Source organism: Astyanax mexicanus, chromosome 3 (genome assembly GCF_023375975.1).
Source record: "Astyanax mexicanus isolate ESR-SI-001 chromosome 3, AstMex3_surface, whole genome shotgun sequence".
NCBI lineage: Eukaryota > Metazoa > Chordata > Actinopteri > Characiformes > Acestrorhamphidae > Astyanax > Astyanax mexicanus.
This window is the reverse complement of record NC_064410.1, coordinates 3,130,660-3,145,923: the sequence shown is the minus strand read 5'-3', so window position 1 is coordinate 3,145,923 and position 15,264 is coordinate 3,130,660. Positions and strand designations below refer to the sequence as shown.

Below are 15,264 nucleotides of genomic sequence, written 5' to 3'. Positions count from 1 at the left end.
TCCACAGTGTTGTATTTTACTTCTGGAATCCACCAGATTTACATCTCGAGAGCCGATGTATACAGAACACCTAACAACCACTAACTAACACCACAGCAGCACCTAAGCAACCACCTAGCCATAGAATACCATAGATACCATAGAAACACCATAGCATTGACCTAGCAACCGCCTAAAAACACCTTAACAAACAGCATGGATTACATAGCAACACCTAAGCAACCACCAGAGCAACCACCGAGCAACATCTTAGAAACAACATAGCAACCACCATGGATACTACGGCAACACCTTAGCAACCACCTAGCAACAACATAGCAAGCACTACAGATAATATAGAAACACCATGGATACCATTGCAACACCTTAGCAACCACAACGGATACCATAGCAACAGCTTAGCAACCACCACGGATACTATAGCAACAGCTTAGCAACCACGTAAGCAAACCCCTTACCCTTAGACACCATAGCATCACCTTAGCATTGACCTAGCAACCGCCTAACAACACCTTAAAAAACCCCAAACACCATGGATTACATAGCAATGCCTTAGCAACCACCAGGCAACACCTTAGTAATCAACTTAGCAACACCCAAGAAACCACCAAAGCGAACAGTGGGAGCCTTTCCAGCAGTGCAATCATACTGCGTTTCCCTCAGAAAAAGCTCTTTTCTAATTTACTTTTAAAATCAACCACATTTAAATAAAAAAATTCCCACATCAGCGCATTCCTACTCCTCAGGCTTGAAAAATGCTTAAAAACAAAAAGCAAGGTAAAAAAAAAAAAACTGTCCATCAGGGTAGTTTGGATTGTGTCCAAAACACACAAAAACTAGCATTAAAATGGGCACATCTCTTGGCAGCGCTCCTTCTGGAAGGCTTCCCATTCCACTGAGCTCATTTGTGAGTCTTTCCATGTCGCTGGAAAACCAGTTTAAGGACCAAGCGTGGAAACCACAAAATCCTGAGGTGCTCACAAAAAAAAAAAAAGAAAAAAAAAGAAGAGAAATAAAACACATTAACAGCGCAAATGATCCACGTATCAAATCAGATCAGGCTGCTGCGCTGCAGAGGATGTTTGCTTCTGGACATGGAAACAAATTAAAGCCTAATGGAATAAACACTAATGACTTTCAACAACTGCAGCAGCTTTCTGAGTGCAGGAACTTCCAGCTCAAACAGCTCCATGTTTACCTTTCCACTTGAGCGCCTGATGATAACAGACTGGAGAAACATATCAGAGCTATGCTTACCCTTGGTTCCTTCTACTGCTGGTTAATCCTGAAACCTACATAATGCCAGGTACACACTACACGACTTTGAGTCTTCTGTCGTTGTGCTGTTCACTATGAACAAAATTGCAAGTCTTAAAGCGCCATCTACCCACCCAAAGAAAGCACGGCAAGCTACATAAACAGGATTCGAACCAGCAATCTTCTGATCATGCGCTACTGGACCACTCAGAGCGCAGTCATTGAGTTGTACTGTTTACTTTATTGTAAGTATCTCAGCTTGGTTGTTAAGATTTCTGAATTAGAACTTTATTTGGATGATATGTGGATGATATGGCCCTTAAAAAAGGGTTTCCATGGAGATCCACGTAAACCCAACAGAAAGTGGAAATGGAGGAGCTACTGAACGTGAGGTCAGATGACCGAGAAAGCCCAAAAAAAAAAAAAAAAAAAAAAAAAAAAAAAAAAAAAAAACTGGTCCTCCTGTTTTTCCAATTGCAGTCCAGATGCAATAGCTTTAATCACAGAGTTAGTGTAATTTTCTTTTTTTTTTGGAGAAACTATTCTCGTACAGCTAGGGTTTTAGATGTATAGATTGGTGTCAGAAGTGGTTTATTTAGCAGTTTTGTACTTGTGTCCTTAGATTCATCCACTGTTTAGACTGGATCAAAAAAAGGAAACTCTTCTTTTATACAGATTTTATAATAGTTTATTTCAAGATATCGTGTCGTTTCCAGTATTGTAATATACTGCAATATATTAAATCGTAACGTGATCTGTATCATGATGCCTATCGCCATATCGCCATATAGTTTTTGCCAATACACAGCCCTAGAAACTTCCGCTGTTAATTATAAATGATTGTCTTTCAACTGAACGTGATTCAAAGTGCTTTTCTGCTATTTTGTAATAATTAAATCTCTGAATTAAACAGTCAGTGCATCTCTAGTTTGCAGTAAATAAAGCCAAGCTAAGTATGCGCCCAACTTTCCCCTCTGCTCGAGAAAAGGCCCCTGCTTTGCAATCTCAAGCATGTGTCACATATCAACAACTCCAACTCCAAAACTACTTGGGGAGAAAAAAAGAAAAAAAAATATGCAGTCACCTCTGTCCCACTGTAATTTCACCATGAGCTTAATCCCAGCCTTATGCAAAGCTACTTTTCTTGCTCTCTTTTCCGCTCGCCTCTCCCTTCTTATTTTCCATACTTCTTTTCCTCCTTCCTTCTTCTTCCACTTCTCAGGGTTCATACACATCTTAACCAATAACTATCCATGACTTTTCCATGCCTTTAAGATTTTTAAAACATCTGTGCAGACAGAGACAAAATCAAATCAAAATTGATTTATAGTAGGCCTAAAATGAATATTATTTTTTTTTATTGTTGCAGTAGTGAATTCTTAAGATATTTTTGTTTTTAATCCAGTGATTTGTAATATCGCCAAGAGTATCGTTATCGCGAAAATACCATGAAATATTGTGATATTATTTTAGGGCCATATTGCCCAACCATAGTTGACACTATTTGAATAATAAAATGTGTGTGTAGGGCTAAATTACTGAATTAACCCTGAGCTGATTGTATTTGTAGCTCATAATAGATTTTAGATCAAATTTCCATGACGTTTCCAAAACTTATCCAAGCCTATAAATTGCTATTTTTAAATTTCAAGACTTTTCCATGTTTTTCATGACCATACAAACCCTGACTTTTTCTCTTTCTCTCCTCCTCCTCCTCCTCCTCCTCACTTAAGCCCACGTTAGAAGTCTTGATGCTTGAGTGACAAAGTGGTACATTAAGCAGGTTATTTCATCCACAGGGGAAGAGAGACGAGAGAACAAAAAAAAAAAACGCACACAGCACTTGTCAACTGAAATGATCATGAGGCAGCAGTTCAATCAGCTCTCCAGCCTCGGCTCAGCAATCAGCTCATGATTCCTTCTCCAGGGGAAGCATGTACGAGAACCGGAGGAACCAAGGTCAATATTTATGCTCCACATGCTATAGAAAGCTGGCTCTAATGCTGGAGACGCACTTTAGCTCTGAGCACTTGAGCTCAGTTCAGAACGTGAGTCATTCCTCCACCACCACCATCACCAGTGTGCAGACGCCGGGTGGAAACGTTCACACTCGCCCACTCCTACGCCGAGCAGCCTGACGGCTTCAGAAGCGGCTGAGTAGAAGGAGGAGGAGGAGGAGGAGAATTCCTACAGCTGAGGACTGAGAGATCTGAGGGTAAAATATATAGACTCACCGGGTCCAGCTGAGCAGAAGCACGAGGAGGTAGAAGGCACAGCAAAGCACAGCACGCCCACGGACTAATAACCCTCCTCAACTCAAAAACCTCTTCTTATTTCCTGTTCCACGCGCGCGCACACACACTCTCCAGACCCCACCCACTCAAACTCAGTCCAGCAGGGCAGTCAGGAAGAACAGAGAAACCAATCAGAGATCAGACGTGCATTTTGGAAGGAGGGGCAGGGAGGGAGGGAGGGAGGAAGGGTTGAGGAGTGACAGCGGTGTGAAACAAAAGAATAAATGTGCCCCGGCTGCTTTTCCTGCGCAGCCAGATAGACAGATACGAGTAATCCATGAACACACTTCCACACACACCTTAAAAAAAGCCTTAATTTCCTTCATCTCTCCACCTTTTTCCTGTTTCTTTTTTTTTTCTTCTCTTTCTTTAACCCCTTAAAAAGTCTTGGCCTCTATACAAGTGCTACAGGTGCAGGCAATACAAAACCCTTATTCTCTGCAGTAAAATAAGTTATTTACATTCTAAAAAAAATGGAGGGCTTTAAAAAAAAAAAAAAAAATCACCTTCAGGACACTTAAAGAAGCCGTCTGTTAGGGCTGCAACGATAAGTCAACATAATCAACAATGTCGATTATTTAAATTTGTCGACTACAAAATTCCCGGTCAACTAATCGTTTATTTGTAACAGTACCACATTAAACAAAGTGCTGAAAAAAAAAGGCGCAATGGGAGATTAAAAGGGAAATGGTTTGCTCACACAGTTTACAATCAACTTAGTTTGTGTCCCCAAAAGTGCTCAAACAGACAACAGATTACATATTAAATCCCTAAATAATATCAGTACACGTTTTAACAACGTTCAGATATTTTAATGCCTAGGGGTTGGCAATATTATATCGTATACAATATATTGTGACACAGAAATATCATGATATTAAAAATCCATATTGTGATAACAGGGCTGTTCTGTCTTAAAAGTAGTCTATTATTTACTGTGAAGCTTTAGGTGTGTTTATTGTATAATTGTTTTAGTTTGCAGTTTATATGCATGCACTAAATATTCAGCAAAATTATTTGCTGCATTATATTATTTTATGCTATAATATTTATTTTGCCACATTATGATTATACTGTTATACTATTACACTATATTCCTGAAATGAATTAATTATTTTTCTGTTTTCCTATATCGCCCTGAAATATCGTGATATTATTTTAGAGCCATATCGCCCACCCCTATTTAATGCCATTTAAATCTTATGTGCTGCTGTTTCTATCGTTTTTAGAGCTGGCAGAAATAATCGTTGACTAATCGACTAGTCATCAGATAATAGTCAGATTAGTCGACTGCCAAAATAATCGTTAGTTGCAGATCTACTGTTTGCTCACTTTCTCTCTACTCCATTTAATTATTCGAGATCAGTAATTGTAATCAACACAAATTCTGCATGTTTGAAAAAAAAAAAACACTAGACAAACATAATGAAACTAAAGGTTTGGAGGAGATGAACTGTTCGATTTGTATTTATATGTATAATATTGATTTTAAAATGATAATAGTTCAGGAAAGAGACAATTTGATGTTTTTATTCATTATATATTGTCATGAGCAGATTTACTTAAATATTTTGTGCATAATTTCTATTACAATCACAATTGAAAATGCTTTTTAGTACATGTTCCTTATCAAACATGAAAGCTTTTCACGTAATGCTTGAACATAAAACCTCAAGATTTAGTGCTGTAACGTCAGGCAGACAATTGACAAAAATCCAGAGGTTAAAGGGTTACTAACTACAGACCTGAAATTAAGAAGGAAAACTACTGCAGACCAAGAATGACCTCCTCTCATCCCAAAACCCCCTCCTCTCTCTAAAAAAGAAGGTGTACTCTAAACACTTTCAAGAAGTACTTCTTCTTCTTGAAAGTCTCCCTCCGAAAAGCTTTCAGCCCTAAATGGACCAATGACGCAGAACAAAACTAAAACAGCGCTGATGTCACAGCTTCAACCCAGAATGACCTTCGTTCCTACTCAATAGAAATAGAAAGAAAAAAAATCCACTCAAGAACACAATGTTCAGATTTCTTTTTTTTTCAGAACAGAACAATGCCAAAAACGCCACGAGAGATTCCAGCAATTTCACAAAATCGGACAGACGGGCAACTGAACGAGAGCAGAAATGCCTTTCCTCAAGCGTGTCCGAGCTCATGCACCTGCACGACAGAGACAGAGTCTGAACCACAGAGGACGCCTGCAGAGGGAGCGTGGCAGCAACCGCAGTAACTGGTTCTTTCTTTTTCGTTTGAGACGAATAATAACCTGGAGGTAAAGGCAGCCTGGACAAGAAGAATCTCCTCAAAGCCAAGAGTGAGAAAATGATGCTTAACATAGGAGCTACTACTACTACACAGGAACTACTTTCAAACAGAGTCGGAAAAACAAAAAAAAAAAACAAACAAATAAAAAAAATATAATAATGTGATCCACTTCAAACCTAAGCCATAGTTCAATATAAATATTTAAAGTGAAACAAATTGTTTTAATAACAGTTATATGATTTTTAATCACATTTCCGATATATCTGCATACAATATTTACAGCAACCTTCACTGACTGACGTTCATTGCAGAGTACATTAAATAAACTGGCAAATAAAATTTTAAAAGTTATACTGGTAGGAACAGACATACAGCTGCATCTGGAAAAAAGTAAATATCACTTTATTTTAGTAATTTTGTACAAAATGTTAAAAACTCATTATATATAGATTTATTACACACAGAATTATCTATTTTAAGAGTTTATTTGATATAAAATCTGTGTCTCAGAAAATTAGATTATGATATAAGACCAACTGGTACATTTGGCAGTGTGGGCAAAGTGCCAAGTCCTGCTGGAAAATGAAATCCGCATCTCTGTAAAAGTGGTCGGTAGCAGAGGAAAGCTGTAAGATATGAAGTGCTGTAAGATTTTGTGGGAAAACAAAACTGCACTGACTTTAGACTTAAAAATAAAACACAGTGGATCAACACCAGCAGATATCAGACATGTCTCTCCAAACCATCACTGATTGGTGGAAACTTCACACTAGACCTCGAGCAGTTTGGACTGTGTGTCTCTGTGAAATGTAAAATTTACTGATGATCAGTGATGGTTTGGAGAGTCATGTCTGTCATCTGCTGGTGTTGATCCACTGTGATATATATTAAGAAAAATGACTTGGCACACTGCCTACAATGCCAAAGTACCAATTGGTCTTATATAAAATATTCCAATTTTCTGAAACACTGATTTTTGGGTTTTCATTGGCTGTAAAGCATAATCATCAAAAATAAAAGAAATAATCGCTTAAAATAGATCACTCTGTGTGTAATACATCTATATAATATATAGGTTTCAGATTTTGAAATGAATTACTGAAATAGTTTAATGTTCGAATGATATTCTAATTTTTGAGATGAACTACTACACTGTTCATATTGATATCTAAAATATATATTATAATCAACCAAAATCAAATTAAATCACAGCAATATTTGGGGATTTATCCTTTTCCAGTTTCAGTCTTTTCTTTCAGTTTCTAAGCACAAACCACTGCACAAAAAGTGGGATGAAAAAAAAAAAAAAAAACAACTCACTACAGAGGGCTTTCAGTGAGCGGCCCACTCGCACCATTTAAGCTACACCTTTTATACGGTCCTATATGGGCCCTGACCCAGCTCGGCCCAACATCCATCACTTTTACCATTTCTCTATTTCCCTCTCTCTCTTGCTTTCTTCCTCCCTCGCTCTCTCTCTCAGTCACACTCACACACACACCATCACTGCAAGCCCTGAGGAGAGTGAGAATCAAACCTGGCACATTATATAAGGCTGAGAGAGAGCCCTAGAGAAACGATAAAGTCAGGCCTAATGGACACCGGGAGGCCAGTTGAATGCACTGGTTAAGACAGGCCATTAGGTTGACACAGTAATCTGCACAAACCAGATGTGATGTCTTCTGGAACATCAGACTGAATGTCAAGACTGAGCACTGGCTTGTTTCTGACCGTCAAGACTGTTCCTGGACAAGACCCCAGGGGGCACTGAGTAAAAGCACTGTACAGAGAGGCAGGTTTAACATGGGGGAGAGTGTCTCATTTTCTTTGAAGCAATACAATACTGTGAACAGACAATTCAACTGCCAATCACTTTTACTTGAGGCGTTTTTACCCCAGCACTATTGCCAGGTTGTAGTCTTAGTGCGGTTCGATTGAGCAGGTGTGAAAACAGTAATCACACTAAGGTGCGGATTAAAACAACTGGACTGAGACCTGCTAGAGCGTGATCGGGTCTCGATTTGACCCAGCTATCAAATATTCTCATTTTATACTTTATACTCCTATGCTGATAAGGTGCAGATTAATCTGATATATTAGCCAGATAATATACTGATATGAACAAACACTGTCTCTGCTGCTCCATGCTGTTTACACGTGCAGTATGTGCTGCGTTCACTGCTCGCTATACTTACTTTCCATATTTACGTCAGACAGCTCTGACCAATCAGAGGAGACAATGTGCTCCAGGGTTTAATGATTTAAACACTAGATTGCAATACATAACAAAATAATGTATGAGTGTATCTGTGTGCAGACAGAACTCAATATAGCAAGAATCAGAATACAGCAGAAATATCATGCTGAAAGACAATCAGCAATCTATATCAGCACCAATATATCAAAAACAATGCTCAGTCCATCTCTGTTCAGTTATGTTTATTTACTTCCCCAAATAAGTTGAATTCATATCATCATGTGACACAGCTGCATCTGTGTGGCAACAGTGGGTGTTGTAAGCGTCTGCGTTTCTAAAGAAAAGACCAAACACAGCCTCAAGAGGATGTGGCTGCAGTGTCAAAGGAAGCTAAAAAAGCCTAAAAAGCAAGGTTTGAAGAAACTGACACAAACCACAGAAATAGGTGACTAAATAACCCACCCTCTTTACTTAATATACTTAAAATAACATTTTAAGAGCGGCTCTTTTGCACATGTGCAAGTCATTGTTGTTACCCACTACATTATGTGATTATTCATAACATTTAGGGCATCTTACATTGGAATATTTGTAAACTGCAGTGGTCTTTATGTAGAGTTGGACAACATATTGCTATAACAAAACATACTGTATGTAAAAAAATGCAGGAAAAACATTTAAATAGCAGACATATTTTGTCACAGCATTATACATGTTCACGACTAAGGTCCAATCCCATTTCACCCCTTGGCACCCCTAGGGCTTGTTAGCCCTTCATACAGAGATTTTTCAGATGCACACTTCAAACAGAGGGGTATAAGAAACACTGGTAAGATGTTTCTTTCAAGCGAACAAAGAAACTCAAAGAGAAGATTGTGAAGGTTCAATTAGCAGAGTAAGAGCACAGTTCTGCTCAAAATATTGCAATTCACACAACATTATGGGGGACATACCAGAGTTCAAAAGTGGACAAATTGTTGGTGCACGTCTTGCTGGAGCATCTGTGACCAAGACAGCAAGTCTTTGTGATGCATCAAGAGCCAAGATATCCAGGGTAATGTCAGCATACCACCAAGAAGAACCAACCACATCCAACAGGATTAACTGTGGACGCTGTAAGAGGAAGCTGTCTGAAAGGGATGTTCGGGTGCTAACCCGGATTGTATCCAAAAACAAAAAAACATGGCTGATCAAATCACGACAGAATTCAATGTTCACCTCAACTCTCCTGTTTCCACCAGAACTGTCCGTCACCACAATCAATTATTGTGCTCTAAAACCAGGTGTTTCAGTTTCATTCTCCAACCCCTGTATAACAGATTACACTTACTATAACTGAATCTTCCTTGAGTGGAAAACTTCTTTTGGAGGAGAAAATTCTGCAGACACTTCCCTTAACACACCCAGCGTATCTTACTGCCAGAACAGATAGCCAACTCGCCCAGACGCCCCAGATGTTTTTAGACACTAACACCACGAACTGCAGTTTCAAAACGGGGGGAAAAAATATGAAAAATGAGAGAATTCCTCCATGTTAATGCTGTTCTGTTAACTCGTTTCAGCCTTAACTTTAGATAAACTGTGTAAGACAGTTTTACCTCAGGCGCCAGAGTTATTATGCAACTCAGGAACCGACTATTTATGAGTAATACTGTAGTCACTAGGGAGGTTCTCTAGTCTGTGGTTTCACAAGACAACCGTGACAATATTTACAACAAAAAACGAACCCACCCTGTGCTAACGATGAGCCTACTTTTAAAAAGGCTTCACCTAAAAAGTGCAAGCTTTTAAATGGTTTATATTATAAAAAAAAAAAGCTCAAGGTCTGATCTAATCATACACAAGCAGAAAGAGCAGACACAAATGTACACACACACACACACACACACACACACACACACAAGCACCACAGTACTGATGATAAACTGCATCAGGCACGCAGTGGAGCAAAAAATAAATCCCTGTGGTGACACTGTTCCTCCCTGGCTGTCTGGAACGATAAGAGAACAAGCAAGATACCTTTATATTAAAAGGTGAGAGACGTGTTTCCAGAATCCTCTTAAAGAAAGCTCAGTTTCTTCTTTCAAGCACAAATCTCCATTTCAAAGACCCCAGCTCGTCACATGGCCACCCCAGAAAGGTTTAACAGAAGCGTTCTCCAGAAGCGTACAGAAGAACAGGACCAGTCTTATCTTAGTAGAAGGTTCAGACTTCACATTTCTGAGGAGCTGCGCCTTCAGCAGCTGAACCCTCTGGACTCCACAGCTGATGAGAGGCTGACTGAATTATGAGATAAGGAATTACATTTGCATTTCACAGCCAGGCCTGCCAGCAAAATCTCCACTGCAAAACAGAACGCTGAGCTGTTCTTCAACATGTAACAGCAAAGAACACAGCCACAAAAACATAAAGGCTTGGTGTATATTCCTTATGCCATGTTTCAATTTCCAATGTCGGGATACAATCATGAGAGTCTTGCTAGAGTGGAGTTTCGGTCACATCATCAATACATCATGCTGGATCAATAATTTCTGGAGAAATCTGGAGGTAATGTTTAAATATCACTATTAGTGCTGTGCTATATGACGACAAATATCGTGGGGACGATAGAAAAGTGTCTATCCCCATCATTTCTACAGTAATTTCATCAATTATTCATGCAAATATGTATTGGCGTGGTCACTTTGCATAAACTCGGTTTATTAAGTGATAATAAAGTAATCTTCCCAAGAAAAGCTTTATAGTTTGGTTTTGCGACATGACGCTGCTTTACGTTATTTGACGGACACGTTAAAAAACGTTAATTGAGTTTATTTTAATAACTCAATTTAAATTTTTCATTTGATACATATATATTGCTGCACTACAAGGTAATAATTTTCATTTGTGAAAGTTTGGTTTAATGTCACGTTGAAATAAAGTTTGAAAAAAAGTAAGCAATGATATTATTTTGTCATATTTTTCGAAGAATAACTGAAAATATACTAAAATGTGGTATGATATATATCGTTATCGTGATATAAAAAATTCCATATCGTCATATAAGATTTTTCCCATATCGCCCAGCACTAATCACTATATATAAACACACACTACCAGTCCAAAGCTTGAACACCTTAATTTTTTACATTGTTAAAAAAAAAAAAAAAAAAAAAAATGGCCACTGTAGATTAATCCTAAAAACATCCATACTATGCAGAATAACATATTGAATCATTTAGTAAACAAACAAACAAAAAAAAGTGTTAAACAACCCAAAATATGTTTTATATTTTAGATTCTCAAGGAGGTAATAACTTGAATTTCTTGCCTCTTTATTATATTTTATTTCTTATTTTTATCCCCATTTCTCCCCAATTTACATGGCCAATTACCCAACCCACTTATTAGGACTCCCCCATCACTAGTGATGCCCCAACACTATTGAGGCCCAAATATTATTAATATGATTAATATATATTAATAATAATATTAAATAATAATCTCAGAAAGAATCCAGTTGCAGTCTTGCAAATAGTGACCTTACAAGATCCCCAGTCTTTGCAAAATCTTAGTCTGTGACAAAAAAAAAAAGTCTGTGACTTGTCTTTAGATGTGAGAGAGTGTCACTTTACTCTATTGAAGTCATCTAGTGTATGTGTAGCATAACTCAGAGAGGAGCAGACAGAAGAAAACTAGACACATGAAAAGGCCAAACTGAACAGCATCAAAATATTAAACCAATCCATTCAGCAGCACAAAGAGTTCAAAGTTCAGAGAAAAAAGACCTTGCGTCAGGAAGGCTTTGTACGCTGAGAAGAATGAGCAGAAATGGCTGAATAAATGTTAACGCCACATTAGGCCTGGACAATAATTCGATATCGGTATTTATCGCGATAAGAAATGTTTCAATAACGGTGATATCATTTTTGTGGTATATCGATATGTATTATTTACAGAATCTGTCACGGACAGGCGTTTTACTGGCGTCAGCTCGCCGCACAGCTGAACACAATCAGCCTCCGTAGCTGGACTATCTCTGTGCCTGATGATGTAATCACATAGGCACGTAGCCAGATAGGCTAGGCTAGGCTAGGCTAGGCTAGATTTGGCTAGGCTAGGCTAGGCTCGGGTCTGCTACGCATCTAAAATTTTGCTATATGCAAATAAAATTGAGCATTGATTTATCTTGACTATTTTTTATTTCTTAAGTATTATAATGTTTTCGTGAAAGGAGGTTTCAAAGACTTAAATTAAATTTTCAGACAGTAGTAGGTACATATTTCCATTGCAGGGATTCTTCGCAGTTTTCTGTGGCCTTCTAAGTATTTATATCGATATCGAAATTATATCGTATCGACCGAAATTAAGGAATATATCGTGATATGAATTTTGGCCATATCGTCCAGCACTACGCCACATTATAATTTCACACTTGAGAGGTGCATTTTAATGAACTACTCTCAGTATCTATTTGGTCTTTTCAATAATGACTGGGGTTAAACTGGATCATAGTAGTTTCAGTTTGTTTCAGCAACAAATAGAGAAAACAGAGCTGAGCTTCAGTTCTGTAATTTGATGAAAATGTAAATCATTGTTTGAGAAATTACACACTAAACTTATTGGACAAACTGGGAAACCAGTGGGAAAACGATATGGCTTAAAGATGCTTTCTTTTTGGGAAGGGGCGGGTCTACCAAATGAGCATGCATGTCGGTCTCTGGTCTCTACTGTGCAAACTGAATGGCTGTGAAGCTGCACGGCTTCATAAATATATAGTTTTAGCACAGACAATGCAATATGTACATGCACTGTGCAAAGTAAAACACACATATACATATATACATATACACATACATATATATATATATATATATAAAAAAGCATTCATACTATAAGGAGAAAAAAACATGAAATTGATTAGCAAACAAAAATGTGTTAAACAAACCAGAATGTTTTATATTTTAGAGTCTTCAAAGTCAAGAGTCGATTACTTGAATTTCTTGCGTTTTTATACATTTTTATTTCAAATAACCTAACACATTCATTAGGACTCCCCCTATCACTAGTGATGCCCCAACACCAGGAGGGTGAAGACTAGCACACGCACCCTCTGACACATGTAAAGTCAGACTCCTCCTCTTTAGTGTCTTTCGAGTAGCATCACAGTGCACTCGGAGGAAAGCGCAGTGACTCGGTTCTAATACATCAGCTCACAGATGCAGCCTTGTGCTGATCCACATCACCCTAGGAGTGATGAAGGGAATGAGCACCATCTACTGTACCGACCCAGAGAGAGAGCAAGACTAACTGTGCTCTCACAGGGCTCTGGCAGCTGATGGCAAGCTATATGAACAGGATTCAAACCAGCATCTCCTGATCATAGTGGCAGCGCTTTAGACTGCTGGAGCACTTGAAGCTCAATTTCTTGCCTCTTAATAATATTAGTTTGAGAGCATAAGTTGTAAAGTTGTGATGAGGTAGAGTTTCAGGTAAAGTTATACAGTGAATAGCCCTATTTGAGTAACATTAATGTTCTAATCCATGTTATGAGAAGCAAAAACTACTCAACTAAGTAAAGTAGAAAATACATCCCAAGAGCTTAAATACGCAAAGTATCCTCAAGTGCAGTCACAACAAATACAATCAAAAAGAGTAACGTTATAATGATGAAACTGGCACTCATCAGGATCGCCCAGGAAAGGAAAGAAGAGGGAGGGTAACTGACTCAGTTTGAAATTTTAGGCATATAACCTGTAGCTATAAAACACACTAACAATTAACCTACAGAAACTGATAGAATTTATTAACCTATAGCTAATTTAATTGATCAGCATGCTAGCTAACTACTCAACTAGCATTAGTTAGCGTTAGCATTAGTTAGCGTTAACTAGCTACTTATTGTTTAGCCTTCACTTTGGCCACAGTCTCACTGACAGCTCCGCTCCGTTTCGCAGGTCTACAGAGCTTAACAGACTCTCAGAAACTTTACTAAAATATAAAATACAGTGTTTTTATTCTCCACAGAGTTCTGTGACCGATTAAACACATACTCGCGTGTTTATACCCCCGCGAACTGCGACTCCAGCACCGCCACAGCACCAGCGGTCTTCACCGCGGAGCTGCGCGCTGCTAGCCGGCTAGCAGAAGCACAACACCGGCAGTCTCGGCGGATCCATGTGGCTGGGGGTTGATAAGTTAGCTAGCTGGTTAGCCGCTAAAGACGCGCAGAGCGCGGGAGAAATACTCACAATCATACTATCACCTCCCGGTCCTCCTCCCGCCGCTCCCGCGCGCTTTCTCCTCCGCCGAGAAACCGAGATCCACTACTTCATAAAGCCGCTGAATTATTCATCAACATCCGGCCCTTCATCTTCATTACTTTCACAACTCAAACTACCTTAGATCTGGGGCATTATTCAAAACGGACAACGGCGCCAGCCAATCACCAAGGACTATATAAAGAGCACGCGCCTCGGCCACAAATAGCAGCCAATCGCATTGCGTTGAGGGCGGGACCATGTGATTTCCATGAGCGGGGTAGGTAGTAGTCCTGGTTTTTCTCATTCAATAATACTAAAGTGTAGTGTAGAAGAAATCTCACTGACCAGATAATAGTAGTAGGGGTGGGCGATATGGCCCTTAATATAATAATATCATGATATTTCATAGTATTTTTTCGATAACGATACTCTTGCCGATATGACCAAAAAAAAGTTTTTTTTAAAAAGAATACACTACTGCAACAAATTAAAAATAAAATTTGATTGTTTGATATGATATAATATGATATGGCGCACCTGTAACTGAGAAAAAAAATACAAGGTCCATTCCACTGAATTGGTGTCATTTCTGTCCCCAGGAAATTACATGCATAAGTGTGCACACAAAATAACTTTAAAATACATTAAAATTCATTATTAAGCATAGTGTCTTGTACATTGACCTAACTGCAAACGAAAGATATGTAAGTACTGGTTGGTATTGGTAAAATCTACTTAGAACACTGAAAAAAATAGCATTTGTCACCTGTGCCCACTCTCTAACTATAAACCTTACCATGAAATATAATTATTAAAATCCTTCAGAGATGTGATTTTTTTTGCATTGTTGTGTGAATTAGAAATATTTTTCATAATAAATCCATAATATTTAAGTTAAAATACACTTTTAGTTGTATCCCTGGGTTTCACTCAGTCCTGTTACCGTAACCCATTACCCCATCTGATCATGGGAAGACCAAAATTAAGTTCCCTCATTAGTTTTTCTGTATAT

General features: G+C 38.4%; 1 protein-coding gene across 4 annotated transcripts in view; it reads right to left on the bottom strand.

Annotated features, from left to right (window-relative positions):
* Positions 1-14,415, bottom strand: part of fam126a (family with sequence similarity 126 member A) — a 58,482-nt gene extending 44,067 nt beyond the window's left edge. For 3 of the 4 annotated variants that reach the window (XR_007438159.1, XM_022668100.2, XM_049475724.1), the window contains exon 1: positions 14,241-14,415. The gene's annotated coding sequence lies outside the window, so the exon portion shown is untranslated. Of the gene's footprint in view, positions 1-3,491; positions 3,602-14,240 lie in introns of those variants that run through there. The other variant, XM_022668099.2, reaches the window with a different exon arrangement.
* Positions 14,416-15,264: the final 849 nt, after the last annotated feature.